This window comes from Staurois parvus, unplaced genomic scaffold, assembly GCF_062004578.1.
Source record: "Staurois parvus isolate SC_StPar_1 unplaced genomic scaffold, SC_StPar_1.0 ptg000175l, whole genome shotgun sequence".
NCBI classification, from domain to species: domain Eukaryota; kingdom Metazoa; phylum Chordata; class Amphibia; order Anura; family Ranidae; genus Staurois; species Staurois parvus.
In genome coordinates, this window is record NW_028317971.1 from 14,550,814 (window position 1) to 14,565,590 (window position 14,777).

At 40.0% G+C, this 14,777-nt stretch overlaps 1 protein-coding gene across 1 annotated transcript in view; it reads right to left on the bottom strand.

The window, feature by feature from the left end:
* Positions 1-14,777, bottom strand: part of SND1 (staphylococcal nuclease and tudor domain containing 1) — a 987,097-nt gene that overhangs the window by 948,210 nt on the left and 24,110 nt on the right. The window lies entirely within an intron of this gene.

The following is a 14,777-nucleotide window of genomic DNA, read 5'->3' on the forward strand; positions in this document are numbered from 1 at the left end:
TGCGGGGTATAATGCATCCTATGAATTATAAACAGTTGTGTCAGGCATTGTGATTGGGAAAAAAAAAGATACTTGTGGGAAGGATTTCAATGCCTGAGTCCATTCCCCATCCTCTATCATTTCAAGATCTTCATCTGGGAGCAAGCAGTAATAGATGTCTGTAGAGGAGTACAGATCTCCAATGAGACCTCTCTTTGGGAAAGATGTGGATACCAACAGTCAATGGTATGGAAGGGTTATATTTAAATAGGATTGTCACAGCTTAGCATTGTAAAGCATGGCGCAACTGGAGATATTGAAAAAACTTTATTGGGCATATGATATTGTTTCATCAGTGCTCTAAAGGGTAATATTACATCCTTATACAACTGATGGAGAAACTGGAGGCCAGTCCTTTTCCAAAGATCAAAGCCTTCAAGTTTTGCCACTTCCAATAACTGGGGATTATTCCATATATTCAGTGTATCCCTCATACGTGGTTATAGTATGGACAGTCCCATACCTTATGAATTAAGTTAAAAGTAGAAAAGGAGCGTTTTTGATAAAAATTATGAGACTAACAACTGTACCGGTGGGGCATGAATAAATTAAGAATACACTGGATTGGGTCAGAGGGATCTAGCTAACTTTTTCGACCTTTAAAGTAACCTATAAACTGTACAACTCAGTTGAACAACAAACTGAAATCTTCTAGGTGGAAGTAAAAATAAATACGGTAGATGCAATAAGTGTGCACACCCTTAAATACTTTGTTGAAGCACCTTTTGATTTTATTACAGCACAATTTTTTTTTTGTACGAGTCTTAGCATGGCACATCCTGACTTAGCAATATTTGCCCACGCCTCCTTGCAAAAACACTCCAAATCTGTCAGATTGCAAGGGCATCTCCTGTGCACAGCCCTCTTCAGATCACCCCACAGATTTTCAATTGGATTCAGGTCTGGGCCCTGGCTGGGCCATTCTAAAACTAATATTTTGGTGAAGCCATTCCTTTGTTGATTTGGATCTATGCTTTGAGTCATGTTGAAAGATGATGTTCCTCTTCATGTTCAGCTCTCTAGCAGAAGTCTGAAGGTTTTGTGCCAATATTGACTGGTATTTGGAACTGGTCAATTTCCTCTACCTTGACTAAGGCCCCAGTTCCAGTTGAAGAAAAACAGCCCCAAAGCATGATGCTGCCACCACCATGCTTCACTGTGGGTATGGTGTTCTTTTGGTGATGCGCAGCATTTTTGCGCCAAACATATCTTTTGGAATTATGGCCAATAAGTTCAACCTTGGATTCAGACCATAATGCATTTTCCCACATGCTTTTGGGAGACTTCAGATGTGTTTTTGCAAAATTTAGCCGGGCTTGGATGTTTTTCTTCGTTAAGAAAAGGCTTCTGTCTTGTCACTCTAACCCATAGCCCAGACATACGACGAATATGATAAATTGTCACATGTACCACACAGGCAGTACTTGCCAGATATTCCTGCAGCTCCTTTATAGCTGCTGTAGGCCTCTTGGCAGCCTCCCAGACCAGTTTTCTCATCTTTTCAGCAATTTTGGTGGGACGTCCAGTTCTTGGTAATGTCACTGTTGCGCCATAATTTCGCCACTTGATGACTGTCTTCATTGTGTTCCATTGTATATCTAATGCCTTGGAAATTCTTTTGTACCCTTCTCCTGAGACCTTTTCACAATGAGATCCCTCTGATGCTTTGGAAGCTCTGAGGACCATGGCTTTTGCTGTAGGATGTGAAAAAGTCAGGAAAGACCTACTAGAACAGCTGAACTTTATTTGGGGTTAATCAAAGGCACTTTAAATGATGGCAGGTGTGTACTGACTCCTATTTAACATGATTTTGCATGTGATTGCTTAAGTCTGAACACCGCTACATCCCCAGTTACAAGAGGGTGTGCACACTTATGCAACCACAATATTTTAGCTTTTTAGGTTTACTTCCCCTCTTTAAGATTTCAGTTTGTTTTTCAATTGAGTTGTACAGTTTACAGGTCACATTAAAAAGGTGGAAAAACGTCTGAAATTATTTGTCTTTTTTACATCACAGAAACCTGACATTTTAACAGGGGTGTGTAGACTTTTTATATCCACTGTATATGGTATACAATCTAATGTTACTATACACGGGAAGATCAAACAAATGCAAAAGGAGTCCTTTTGAGTTCGCCGGTAATACTTTTGGCCAGTAATAGTCCTGCATTTGAGGATGGAGGCTTAATACACAGGACGCTCTGAGTATATGAAGGACATTTTATTGGTTTCTCTAAATCCTTACGATTTAACATTGTTAAAATCCGATCATTTGAGTATATCCAATACGGAGGCTGGAAGAGTTAACACATTGTTTAAGGCAAATGCTGTACATAAAAATCAACAAATAGCTAATCCAAATAGCCAGGGGAGATACACAAGGAAAAAGACTTGTGATCCTAGTGTACAAAACAGAGCTAATCAAAATAATAAGCAAAAGTCCAAGACTTGGATACAATTTTCTCAGTTAAAACAGGAATATGACCATCTGAAAGCTGAATGACTAAATGAAGCTAGAACATGACAAATTACTGGAACGATCGAGCTAACTGGATGCCAGAGGTACAGAGACAGCAGGAGCGGAGGTCCTTCAGCTCTGTCTTTGAAAGCAAATTACACCTCTATGGCAATGAGGGTGAATTAGCATGGGACTTTAGAAAAGTAAATAGCTTTATTTTCAAACAGTTTTTAAACAGTTGCCGCTCAGCCACAGTACATTTCCTGTGGCAGATTGGCACGGCCAGGTTGGATCACGTACATATACATCATCCAGTCAAGGGAGCACTGTATGCCGCGACCGCTGTGTCTAACAGGACACTGCAGATTGCAATGGCCAGGTGACCATGTGTTCACTATGTAATCATAGGATTACAATGTCAAAGCTGTTATGAATGAATTTCATCCATAACAGCAGTAATTCCTATAGTGATGCGGTTATCGGGCCCACAGCTATCACATGGTACCTAGGCCAATCAAAGCATCATGTGATAGCTGTGGGCCAATCTCAGCACACAACAGATAAAGCGGTTATAAATAATCCATTCATGACAGTTCAAAACATGGCTATTACAGTAATCACTTAAACTGCATTCAAATTAAAAAAAATTCCTGATCACCCCCCCAGAGTAGTGCAGTGTCATTGCGGTGACACTGAACTACTCAGAGAAAAGTATTTTAAAAATATTTTAAAACGGTTAAAGTTTTTTTAATGTTTTGGGGTTGTTTTTAAATACTGTCGCCAATCAGTATTCCCTGATCGCCACACCAGTCATTACGCTGTACTGCACTGGATGACAGTATGTAAATACAAATTGTGAAAAATATAATTTTTTCATTTTCCAAAAATGAGAAAATTACAAACTCACTATGACTACCAAATTCCTTGGACTGCCTACTTTCCAAAAGGGTCATTTGGGCAGTATTTTAAGGGTCTCAAGAAATGACAGGCAGTCAAGTACATCAGGACTGATCAAATATATTTTTTCAGGATTTTATGTGATAGACCAACAAAGTGGCACATAATTTGTGAAGTGGAAGGAAAATTATACATGGTTTTCAAACTTTACAAATATCTGAAAATGTGGCGTGCATTTGTATTCAGCCCCCTTTACTCTGATACCCCTAACTAAAATCTAGTGGAACCAATTGCCTTCAGAAGTCACCTAATTAGAAAACAGTCCACCTGTGTAATTTAATCTCCATATAAACAGCTGTTCTGGGAAGCCCTTAGAGGTTTGTTAGAGAACATTAGTGAACAAACCGTATCATAAAGACCAAAGAACACAGCAGACAGTACAGGAATAAAGTTGGAGAAGTTTTAACGCAAGGTTAGGTTATAAAAAATTATTCTAAGCTTTGAACATCTCACAGAGCACTGTTCAATCCATCATCCGAAAATGGAAAGAGTATGGCACAACTGCAAACCTACCAAGACATGGCGTCCACCTAAACTGACAGGCCAGGCAAGGCAAGGAGAGCATTAATCAGAGAAGCAGCTATGAGGCCTTTGGTAACTGAAGGAACTGCAGAGATCCACAGCTCAGGCAGGAGAATATGTCCACAGGACAACTATTCGTTATGAACGCCACAAATCTGGCCTTTACGGAAGAGAGGCAGGAAGAAAGCCATTGTTGAAAGAAAACCATATGAAGTCCCACATGCCTACTTACAAACGGGGAACAAGGCAAACATGTGGAAGAAGGCAATCTTAGAAGAAAACCTGTTAAGTGTCTGCATAACACTTGAGCCTGGGGGGGAGGTTCACTTTCCAGCAGGGCAACTGTTCTAAAACATAGCCAGAGCTACAACAGAATTATTTAGATCAAAGCATATTCATGTGTTAGAATGGCCCAGTCAAAGTCCAGACCTAAATTCAATTGAGAATCTGTGGCAAGACTTGAAAATGGCTGTACACAGACGCTCTCCATCCAATCTAACAGAGCTTGAGATATTTTGCAAAGGTACATACATTTCACTCTTGATATGCAAAGCTGGTACAGACGTTCCCAAAAAGACTAGAAGCTGCAATTGCAGGAAAAGGTGGTCCTATAAAGTATTGACTCAGGGGGCTGAATACAAATGCACACCACACTTTTCAGATATTCGTAAAAAATTTAGAAAACCGTCATTTTACTTCCACTTCACAATTATGTGCCACTTTGTGTTGGTCTATCACAAAATCCCAATAAAATATATTTACATTTTTGGTTGTAACATGACAAAATGTGGAAAATTTCAAGGGGTATGAATAGTTCTCCAAGGAAAATCATAGTTTGTAGACACTTTCACACAAACCATTACACTTATTGGGAATTTGTTTTCTTTTTTAAGCAAAGAGGCAGAATTAATTTTGGCCTAAATGTATGAAAGACATTTGATTTTTATTGGATGTTTTATAAGCAAAAATTTTTCAAAATTCAGTCTTTCGTTTATATAATAAAAACCTGGTGATGATCAAATGCCACAAAGAAAACCATGTGTTTTGAAAAAAAATGATAAATTCCATTTGGGTACAGAGTTGCATGACTGCACAATTCCCAGTTAAAGTAGCGCAGTGCTGAATAGCAAAAAAAATGGCCTGACATGAAGAGGGTAAAAATCTTCCAAAGGTCAAGTGGTTAAAGACTGCTGATTACATTTTGTAGCGTTTGTCTTTCAGATATTGAAGATGTGTGAATCTGTGTGGTCAGAAATACTTGTTTGCAATTACAGAAGAGCTATAAGTTTTAGGTCCAGTTTACACCAAAGAAATGCACTCTGGATGTGTTTCTGTATGCACGTTGACACGTTCAGGTGCATTTTTACCTCTTTCAACTTAAGGACATTTGGAGTCTGGTGCATTTTGCTGCATTCCAGTACAGTGCTGAAATAATGCACCTTCTATTTTTTTCTGGAATGCACTGAAACTGACCACACTGGTGTGAACTTTGCCATTGGAAATCATTTAACCTATCAATGTGTTTTTGATGAAGAAAAAAAACACACTGGATTTCAGGTGATGTGAACTGACCCTTGCACATTGCCTGACATTGTTTGCTGGTGGGAGAGAACAGGCTGCCCTGAATAAACAAACTTTTGTGGCAATACCACAAATTACAAAGACTTAAAATAATGGACTCAATATTCATTAAGCACTGGACTTTACATTGACTTTTTTTATACCTCCCTCCCCAGGACTACATGTCCACGAGGCATTGCTCCTCACACATTCATATTCACAAATTCAGTTCAGTTCTGAAGGATGTTACGATGATACAAATAATGCATTCTGTATGAAGACCAACTAATCTATGGTGAAAAAAGTTGACAATATTTTAATCGATGATTATGTTGACTGTTTCAGCCTTCGATGCTACACAATGGCTTTACATAGCATAACATACTGGGTGTCTTGAGTATTTATACATTGATGCTCAGACTGGGTAGATATAACACTTGGGGTGGCATACAAGAGAGATGAGTTAAATGCATCACTAGTCAATTTGAATTTTGTTACATCAGTTGTTTATAAAGTGCTGACGGCTATGACCTATATGGATGTAAAGGAAGTTTTACTTTGATGAAGATTTTGAAAAAATTCTATTGTCATTTCTTCTGGAAAGATGATAAAATTAATGCCAAGTTATAGTTTCTTAAACAATCTTATGATCAGGTTCAGTGGAAGTATTTACTGAATGATTCAAATAGCTGCTTTATTGAAGGCATCGTGGGAGTGAAAGGCCTGTAAAAAAAATGGCAAAAGCAAATTGCTGCTGACAGAAGTTTCATTTTGGACTTGGTGATGAAGCTTGCTAAAACTGAGCAATCTTTAAAAGTGAACCCCTGAGCCTAGAGAGAAAATCCTGGATTCAAGAAGATTTCATAGGGCAATGACAGGTTTTACATTCAGTGATGAATTAAAAGACTCGTGTAACAAAGTCAAACCCAGGACTGGACTGAAGTCTGCTTGTCTTTATGCAATACTCAATATCCTTGTGTGGACTTGAGAACTGTGACACCTTGGTGCCAGCGCTTTAAGGGATTTCAGATGGCGGGAGGCAGGCCTTCTGATCATGTGAATGCCATGATCCTGTTTCCATAATACTAATCACAATTATTAGCCATTATCCGTATGTTAACATGTGTATTCCTACTTTAATCTTACGTAGGCTCTGTGTATTTTTTTTTCCAGATCTTTGCAGTAATTCAGTTAAATTTCCTTCATCAAGCTTCTATATCTCACTACTGCTCTCTCCTTGTCCAGAGTGACAGCCTTGTCCTTTTATCAAGCCCCTACTGTAGTTTTCTGCAGGCAGCCTGTAACATGGACCTGCGGGGTTTGCCGATCACTTTGCTCTCTGCACGGAGTATGTGCAGAATAGTTATGTCACTTGCACTTTCAAAAGGCAATGATTGTGGTTTTAGAATCATTTGGTGCATACAAAGTGAATTTTAATCTTTTCTGGCTATTGAAGAGCAAACGTAAATGAATGTCTGTTTCCAGAGATCAGCAACCCTTCCACTACAATGAAACTGCCAATAACAGTTCCTGCATAGAAAACGATAAATTCTTCTACCACTGTACCAACTGCTGCTCTTACAAATTGTTGCCTGAGGTCTATTCATAAACGGACTTTTAGAAGTATCATATTCCTGGACCTCTCAGTGGTTCCTCTTGCTGCCACCCACATAACTCATTAAGATACAGAATTACTGAGTACAGCTGGGAACCAAAAATCTGACACCGTTTCTAAAATGACTCCAGGTGACCATTTTTCATGGCAGGGACTTTCCATTGCAGGAAAGTATCTCTGCTGAGAATTAAATTCTAGTAATTTTACTGTCACTTTAGGTGTCGACATTAAAAGTCAGGAAATGTGTGATAAGACTCATCTAGGTGGTGTGCCATTGTGGAAATGGAGGCTTGAAAGTTTTTAGAGCAGCTCAAAATCCAAGTGTTACATTTTCCATCAAAAACTTCTTTATTTCACAGCAAGATGTTTCTTCTCTGTGGGAATAAGGCTGTGAATATTTCGCCATTGCCTGTGAAATATTTCATTTACAGTATATAATGCAAAAGTGGCATAAAAACATAAAAAAATCATAAGTTTTTGGTAACATGCTCATTCCCCTTCACATCTTCCCAGTGGTGTCCCGAGGCAGGTGCGGGGGGTGCGGTTCACACGGGGTGTCACTGGACCCGCTCCACAAAAGGGTAAGTTGTAAGGCAAGCTGACGATCCTCACAGGATGGATCCCCCGTATAGGTTGCATGCCGACAATCCTGCGGGGATCGTTGATATGCAACCTATACGTGGTGAGACCGGACCTGCTCCAAGAAAAGGTAAGTTGTAAAGAAAGCAGACGATCCCCACATAATGGAGTGGATCTGTAGACTGAGCATAATGGATTGGAGTCCGATCCATTATTCTCAATCCGCAGATCTGATCCATTCTGCGGGGATCGGAGGGGGTGTCACCAAGTGTTACCGCACCGGGTGACACGAACCCTAGGGACACCCCTGCATCTTCCTACAATAAACTACTCAATCTGTGTTCAAATGACAAAATGCAAGAGATGCAATAAAAATTCAGCTATTCAGTATTACTGGCAGGGAAATAGGGAAATGTCACTTTATATAAAAAAAAAAAAAAGCTGCATTCTATAATTTCCAGTAATGATTTGGTCTAGCAAATCCAACCAAACCTCAAGACCTCTAAAAGGAGTGTGCAGAGCTAGAGTACAACAAGCTACATTCTGGTGCATTGATGCTGCAAACACCCACTACCCAGAAAAACACTAGGCCTGGTTTACACTACTACGATGCAATATTGATCAGATTTCATATGATCCTGTAGTGCGACTTACTAAGATTTTGAAGTAATGTAGACGTGTCAAGTCTGTGGATGCTAACAAGATGATCTTATTGTCAAGCAAATCTCTCCTGCAACTTCCATCTTTTTGTGCAGTCTGAAAAGCACATGTGGCTGGGAGCAGCAAGGATGGGTTTGGGAGGAGAGTTCAGGGTTAAAAAAAAAATCTCTTTAGAATTGCATTCAGATTTTCCGTGAGTTTACACTGAAGTCCATGGAGCTAGAATTGCAGCTGCTAATTGCAGGTGCAATGTTTTATAGGCTTTTAAGAAAAAATGTAAATGCACTTACACAAAAAAAGGGTACATTTTAATGAAGGTGAACTTACCCTTAAAGTTAAAAACCCTTAAAGCTTTAGAACCACCCGATTCCTAGTCATGATCTTATACCATTGCAAAGCAGTATAGGCTAGTTCCTCAGACTGCCAGTAGATGGCATTAGAATTCCACTAACCTCAACATCTAATAAAGGTTCATAGGCCCACTAAATAGAGTGCATTTATAATTACACACTCAAGTACACCATGAAAATGTAGGACACATTTACAGTTTCAGTACAATAAAAAAAAGCAGCTAATTAGCATTACTGAGCAGCTACCAGCAAAACAAAAAAAAAAAATCATGCAAAATTACTATAGCAATGATCAAAATATCACATAGAAAAATTGTATCAAACTGTAGGACTGAAGTCACAGCAGTCTGATAAAACCCAATACACAAATCATCCTATACCTGACTAATGCCAAGAAAAATGCACTACCACAATGCAATAGCATCAGACTAAAATAAGTTACATTTTGAATTTATGATGGACGACACCTTACCATGTAACCAGCTGAAAAAGTGTAGCACAGTGCTAGATTTTTTTTTTTTTACAGGATGTATTCAACACCAACAGTTCGCACAACACTTTATATTATAAAGACAGTACAGTTATAAAACAATTCAATACAGGAGTGTTAGAAAGGTCCTGCTCCTAAGAGCTTACAATCTAGTAGGGAGGGGAGAGTACAAAAGGTAATAACTAGTGGTGCACTGAAATTAAAATGCTGGTCTGAAACTGATACCAAAAATTTAGAATGCACATAGCCGAAAACCGAAATGTCTGCGTATATGGGGTTGGGGAGGCTCAAATTTTTTATTTTTTCAGTATTTTTTTTTACTTATGATTTTATTGCCATCACATAGGGAACCAATAGTCCCCTATATTTTGAGTGACAGGTTCTCTTTGTAGCGGGGAGGGGTAGGGCGGAAGTGTGTGCAAGTAGGGGGCAGGAGAGGAGCAGTGCATACAGTGAATGAGCAGTGTATACACTCAGGCTCCTTCCCTGGCTACCACTATATGTCAATGCAAGTTTTTAAATGTAATTACCATCTTTATCACTTCACTATAGCTCCAAGAAGGAGCTGTCCTCCTCTCAGCAGATAAAGGAAATAAAGGGGTGGGGTCACCCACTGAAAAAAAACAAACCAGTAATTACATTTAAAAACTGGTTGTGACATTTAGCAGTAGTAGCTCACTGTATACACTGTTCCTCTCCCCCCCTCCCCACCACACACACACACCTGCAGTACACAGAGCCCCCTCTATCGGCCAAATGCAGATAGGGCTATTTTCGACTGATACAGTCAGGCCCATAAATATTGGGACATCGACACAATTCTAATATTTTTGGCTCTATACACCACCACAATGGATTTGAAATGAAACGAACAAGATGTGCTTTAACTGCAGACTGTCAGCTTTAATTTGAGGGTATTTACATCCAAATCAGGTGAACGGTGTAGGAATTACACTAGTTTGCATATGTGCCTCCCACTTGTTAAGGGACCAAAAGTAATGGGACAGAAGAATCATAATTGAAACTTTCACTTTTTAATACTTGGTTGAAAATCCTTTGCAGTCAATTACAGCCTGAAGTCTGGAACACAGACATCACCAGACGCTGGGTTTCATCCCTGGTGATGCTCTGCCAGGCCTCTACTGCAACTGTATTCAGTTCCTGCTTGTTCTTGGGGCATTTTCCCTTCAGTTTTGTCTTCAGCAAGTGAAATGCATGCTCAATCAGATTCAGGTCAGGTGACTGATTTGGCCATTGCATAACATTCCTCTTCTTTCCCTTAAACTCTTTGGTTGCTTTTGCACTATGCTTTGGGTCATTGTCCATCTGCACTGTGAAGCGGCATCCAATGAGTTCTGAAGCATTTGGCTGAATATGAGCAGATAATATTGCCCGAAACACTTCAGAATTCATCCTGCTGCTTTTTTCAGCAGTCACATCATCAATACAAGAGAACCAGTTCCATTGGCAGCCATACATGCCCACGCCATGACACTACCACCACCATGCTTCACTGATGAGGTGGTATGCTTAGGATCATGAGCAGTTCCTTTCCTTCTCCATACTCTTCTCTTCCCATCACTCTGGTACAAGTTGATCTTGGTCTCATCTGTCCATAGGATGTTGTTCTAGAACTGTGAAGGCTTTTTTAGATGTCGTTTGGCAAACTCTAATCTGGCCTTCCTGTTTTTGAGGCTCACCAATGGTTTACATCTTGTGGTGAACCCTCTCTATTCACTCTGGTGAAGTCTTCTCTTGATTGTTGACTGACACACATGCACCTACCTCCTGGAGAGTGTTCTTGATCTGGCCAACTGTTGTGAAGGGTGTTTTCTTTACCAGGGAAAGAATTCTTCGGTCATCCACCACAGTTTTCTGTGGTCTTCCGGGTCTTTTGGTGTTGCTGAGCTCACCGGTGCGTTCCTTCTTTTTAAGAATTTTCCAAATAGTTGTTTTGGCCACGCCTAATGTTTTTGCTATCTTTATGATGGGTTTGTTTTGTTTTTCAGCCTAATGATGGCTTGCTTCACTGATAGTGACAGCTCTTTGGATCTCATCTTGAGAGTTGACAGCAGATCCAAATGCAAAAAGCACACTTACAATGAGCAGATAAAAGGTCCAGAGTTCATTTCAATTGGGATAATGAGGGAATAACACACACCTGGCCATGGAACAGCTGAGAAGCCAATTGTCCCATTACTTTTGGCCCCTTAACAAGTGGGAGGCACATATGCAAACTGTTGTAATTCCAACACCGTTCACATGATTTGGATGTAAATACCCTCAAATTAAAGCTGACAGTCTGCAGTTAAAGCACATCTTGCTCGTTTCATTTCAAATCCATTGTGGTGGTGTATAGAGCCAAAAATGTTAGAATTGTGTCGATGTCCCAATATTTATGGACCTGACTGTATATGTTTTGGCCGCCAAAAAATTCAGTGCATCCCTAGTTATGACCTTGAGGGATGAGCTGATGGGAGAAATTAAAAGTTCAATTACGTGAAGGCAGAATAGCATTTCCTGAAAGGGGTTTTCAAGGATTGCTCAAAAGTGGACATAGAACCTGACAGATTAGGGTGGAGTTTCAGGAGAGGCTCGGTAGTCCTGGAGAGAAGCATGGGAAGAGGAGACAAGGGAGAGAGCAGGTGGTCTTGGGATGTTTTGTTAGATATTAAATTTGTATGTTCTTGTGATCAAATTGGATGTACATGGATTGAAAATAGACTGTATAGAGATTAGAGATCCGACTGAATGGACGTGAGTGTTTAGATCGGATTAGAAAGGTGTGTGTGTTTGCATATGTTAGGAGATCAGATTGATCAGATGTGCGCGTTTAGGATCTGACTTGATCTTGTATGTACTGCAGGTCAAATTAGCTTGACAGGATGGTTTGGGTGATATATTGAGACAAGACTGGTGATGTAGCTTGGGGAAACGTAAATGGCTTTGTATGTTCGTATTTTTAATTTTAGTCGCTGGCCAGTCAGAAGGCAATGGAGGGATAACGGACATTGAGCGGTGGGTAAGGTGGGTGAGTCCGACAGCAGCATTCATGGTGGACCTTCAAGGGAAGATAGCCTATGTAGAGGAAAGCCTATGAGAATGGAGTTGCAATAATAAAGGTGAGATAAGGGATTGAATGAGTTACCTGGTTTAATTGGTTAAAAATAGGATTTCAATTAATGGATTAACTGGATAAAACTCAGTGTGGTGTATAATTTACATAAGTAAAAAGCTAAAGACATATATTCTCAGCAATCTATATGGAGTGGTAAATATAAATAGGCAGCTATATGGTTGGGGAATAAAATATCTAATCCACTCTGAAACACCACAAGAGATATATACACTATTTGAAGCTGAATCTGGTACAGACTGCGATCAAAAAATTTTATTTAAAGTAAAAAAATAGACGCCAACAAGGTTTTGCAGATTTTCAGACAGGACTGTAAGATTATGCATAAGACTCCCTTGTCATAGGCAAGTAGCTTGAAGCAAGCTACTTGTGCCTGCTTTCACCAAGACATGTAGTTTCAGCAGCATGCTTTTTGTATCACCTGTCATGATGGGGTTAAAAAAATTAGCCCTTTATAGCAGATAATCACCATCATAAAGGGTTCATTTATACCAATCAAGAAAGCAGAACCATAGTGCCCTATTTTCCACTTTATTAGTGCCCAGATTATAAACACTTAGAGAAGATAGAAAAGCTTAATGTCTGCAATGAGCACTATGGCTTTAACTTTGTTTTATGCTACCCATAATCTTTGATGCCTGAGCACTGTGGAAGGGGGAGATTAGTGTGAATCTGGACCAAGAGTGGAGTGGCGGAGTTAACGCATATATTTTGGAATGTGCAACAAGTTAATGAGGTGAGCATGTTTTTCACACAGAGGTGTTTTAGTTGCATCAACTATTGGGGACCGATTTCACCTTTCCTGAAATGATTTGATTACTTGTGTGCACTATAAAATGTGTATCATATTATTGTGCTACACCATTTTTGTATGGTATGTTATGTTTGTAGGTGTTGTGGAATCTCCTGTAGTGTTTGAGCTGCAACAAAAATTTCCCTTATTTTTGTTTTTTACCATTATAAGTTTAGGTCACAGATTGCATTCTGATTTTTAGTTGATATATACACACAGCACATCAACAAACACCAATTAGCAAATACCATTATGACCACTAACATCTAAAGTGAACAACCACTGATTATTCCCTTTCAATGTCATCTGAGAGTAGGTGGGATATATTAGGTAGCAAGTCAATATGTTTGTCCCTGAAGATGTGTTGAAAACAGAAAAAAAATGGGCAAAAGTAAGATTGGAGCAACTGACAAGGGCCAAATAGTAATGGTTTTAGACAACTGAGTCAAAGCATCTCCAAAACTGCAGGTCTTGTGGTGTGTTCCTGGTCTATAGTGCTCAGGACCCACCAAAAATGATTTAAGGAAAGAAAACTGTCCACAGGCCCATGGGCAGCTAAGGCTCAACACAATGACTGTGGGTAGCAAAGGCTGGGCTGTATAGTCCTATCCAAGAGAAAAGCTACTGTAGCTGAAAAAATTGCTAAGAAAAAAAAAAAAAAAAAAGATGGTGCTGGTTCCAACAGAAAGGTGACAGGACACAGGGCATGACCGTTTGTTGCATATAATCTGACTGGTCAGGGTGCCTATGCTGACCCATGTCCATAGAGAGTGCTTACAGTGGGCAGGTGAGCATCAAACCTGGACCACAGAGCAATGGAAGGAGGTGGCCTGGTCTGATGAATTCACAAATGATTGAGGAATACAAAGTTCAAGATGTTGACTTGGCCTCCACATTCTCCAGATCCAATAGAACAGCTCTGGGATATGCTGAAAAAAGTCTGATCCACTGAGGCCCCACTTTTCAACTTACAGGACCTAAAGTGGTTTTTAAGGTAAAAGTTTATCCACCTTCCATGCATTGAGGTAAACCTTTTAAGTACAGCTCTCCCCCGCAGCACGCCCCTCCTCCCAAATACTCACCAGTATTCTCAGTCCAGCGCTGTGCACTCTGCAACAGCTCTTCTCCCCTCTCCCTGCTGATGTCAGTCAAAACCTGTGAGCTGAGTAGTGTAGTGCCTTTTACACTTTCTATAGTGTGCTTTATGTATGCTACGGTGATGGACAATTATATTACTAAGGTAATTTATTACTGTACTCAGTTTACCGCACTATAGGCAAATTTACTGGTTTGTTGTCTGTACGGTTTAGTTATCTGTACTTGTTCCGGGGCATGCCCCAAAGGCTCTATCTTGTACTTACTAATCATCTTATAACTCAGAATTTGAAAAAAAAGTGAGCAAACGCGGAGCAGGACTAAGCCGGGCGGTGTGTCTGAATAGACGCCAACAGCCCGACTTGGGAGCATGCTCACACAAATGCCCCCATAGGAAGCAGCTTCCAATGGGTAACTTGGTTGGGGGAGGAATTGCTTGGAGACAGGCGTGCCAATAGGAGACCTGATAACAGGAGTATAGGGGCTGCTCAGTGCAAAACCATTGCACACAGCAGGCAAGCAT